Here is a 2,193-nt window from a genome sequence, read left to right as displayed (position 1 = left end):
AACACATTTCATTACACCAAATACACAAAATAATGTTCTTTTTAGCAGCATCATATGACCCCTTTAACAAAAAACAGATTATTAACAGGGTTGTTTGGCAGTAGTTGGGTCAGTTCCATGTTCATGACTCTTAAGAGGAGTAGTACATCTCCGTCTCCACCTCCCCCGTTTCTTAAAATCTACATTCACTTCTAATTTTAATTCCACATGTGCATGATCTGTCAATCCTATTACTCCAATTATACAATCAGCAACAGTCAATTAAAGAATTGGAGATCAGAAAATAATCAATTCTTGAAAAGGTCTTATGACAATTTGAGAATAATGTGTATTCCCGTTCTCGTGGATTAACCAGTCTCCAAATATCTGTTAATCCATTGTCATCTTTAAGAGTGTGAATAGCAGCCCTATCTCTGGGGATTGATCTGATATTGTTTTGACTTCTGTCCAGGATGCCATCCATAGTTTGATTAAAGTCACCTCCAAGTATAACATGTCCCTCGAGGTTGGCTAATATTTTGTTTACCTCATGAAAGAATTCAGGCTCCTCCTTATTTGGTGCATATACATTACAAAACACTACTTTAACATCGTTGAGCTTTGCTTCTATGCAGAGTATACGACCTTCCTTGTCTTTGTGTTGATTCATCAATACAAAATGTATTTTCTTCCTCGCTAGTATGGCTACTCCACTCCTCTTGCCCAGTCACGTCTAAGTTTCAAAGCTTCCTTTTCATCTTTAAAATGTGTTTCTTGTAAAAAGGCGATGTCAATTTTTCTGATCTTAAGATATGCAAGTATTTTTTTTCTTTTAACAGGTGACCCACAGCCATTTATATTCCAAGATATGATATTTATACATTGTCTATCCATCACACACGGTGTAAAACTGTGCACCTGTTGTGCTCCGATGCAACTTGCTTGTTAAGTTCCAAAAATAAATAAATAAACCTTTAACATATAAACTGGTATTATACCCACAGTCATTTCTGATAGAAAACCAATTATTTAACTTCCAACATTTTTGTGAACAATGAAACCTTGAAAAACATACAGAAAACAAAACAAATAAGGGAGAAAAAACTAAACTCAAAACACTGCCCTTAAGGGGCAGTGCGCTCCCTTCTGGGTCACACATTTGGTCCGTGATGCTCGCGGTCAGAGCGCACTCGCTGACTCGGGAAGACAGACCCCAAAGCTTTTCCCGACCCACCATTTCAACAACGTATTATAATACTTCGACTTACATATTTCCAGTCACAGCAATTTACTTGTCACCTCCTTGTAGTTGGATGTGCTCCTTTATATATCTTTCCGCTTCCATGTGGTCAGTAAAACTCTGCTTTTTTCCCCTCCAAGTAAACTTCAGAGTGGCTGGATGAACCAGGGTATGTCGAACTTCACGGTCCCAGAGTAACTTCTTTGCTGCGGAGAATTTTTTCCTCATCGTTGCTCTCTCTCTCGACATATCCTCGAAGATGGAAAGCCTGCATTCCTCCCATTCAAATCCCCGACTCTTTTTCGCTGCTGCCAGGACATTCTCCCTCGCAGTATAACGTAGAAATTTCACCAGCACGACCCGGGGACGTTGATCATCATTAGGCTTTGGCCCGAAGCTGCGATGACTCCGCTCAATCTCGAACTCCGACCCCGAAACTTCGTCCACAAGTTTCGCCATCCTCTCAGTATCACCAGTCAGGCGATTCGTTGAATCTTCCACGTGCGAGATGCGATTCTCGGCTTCGTCGAGTCTGGCCTGTACAGAACTAATAGCCTCTTTAAGTTCTGTAGTAGTCGCTTTAATAGTTATCACATCACTTGCTACCCCCTGCAAAGTAGCGTTCATTTGACTAATTTCAGCGAAAAGATCTTTCAAGTTCGGGTTTTGACTGCTTGACTCTAGTGACGGGGAATCATTAGCTTCTGGGATCGTTGTTTTCAGACGTGTTTGCACTCCTCGAATTGGTTGCTTGGACGATGTCACTTTGTCGTTTGTCAGATGCCTCAAGTGAAAAGTTATCTATCGAAGTTTTATTAAGTTTGCGAAGCAACTATATACTAAATAATGTAATTAATGGTGGGTATCCGAGCGCCGCTCTAGCGTGCTGCCATTTCCCAGCTTACCATCACGTGACTCCTCAACCTAGGATTTTTAACTCTGTATATAGTACAATGACATTTAACTTATATGTG

At 40.5% G+C, this 2,193-nt stretch overlaps 1 long non-coding RNA gene across 1 annotated transcript in view; it reads right to left on the bottom strand.

Annotated features, from left to right (window-relative positions):
• LOC107674956 (uncharacterized) overlaps positions 1-1,599 on the bottom strand; it is a 5,438-nt gene extending 3,839 nt beyond the window's left edge. The window contains exon 1 of the long non-coding RNA XR_001632563.1: positions 1,248-1,599. This is a non-coding gene — a long non-coding RNA (uncharacterized LOC107674956). The remainder of the gene's footprint in view (positions 1-1,247) is intronic.
• Positions 1,600-2,193: the final 594 nt, after the last annotated feature.

The sequence above is a fragment of the Sinocyclocheilus anshuiensis genome, unplaced genomic scaffold (genome assembly GCF_001515605.1).
Source record: "Sinocyclocheilus anshuiensis isolate Anshui unplaced genomic scaffold, SAMN03320099.WGS_v1.1 scaffold1065, whole genome shotgun sequence".
NCBI lineage: Eukaryota > Metazoa > Chordata > Actinopteri > Cypriniformes > Cyprinidae > Sinocyclocheilus > Sinocyclocheilus anshuiensis.
This window is presented reverse-complemented; position numbering and strand designations above follow the sequence as displayed.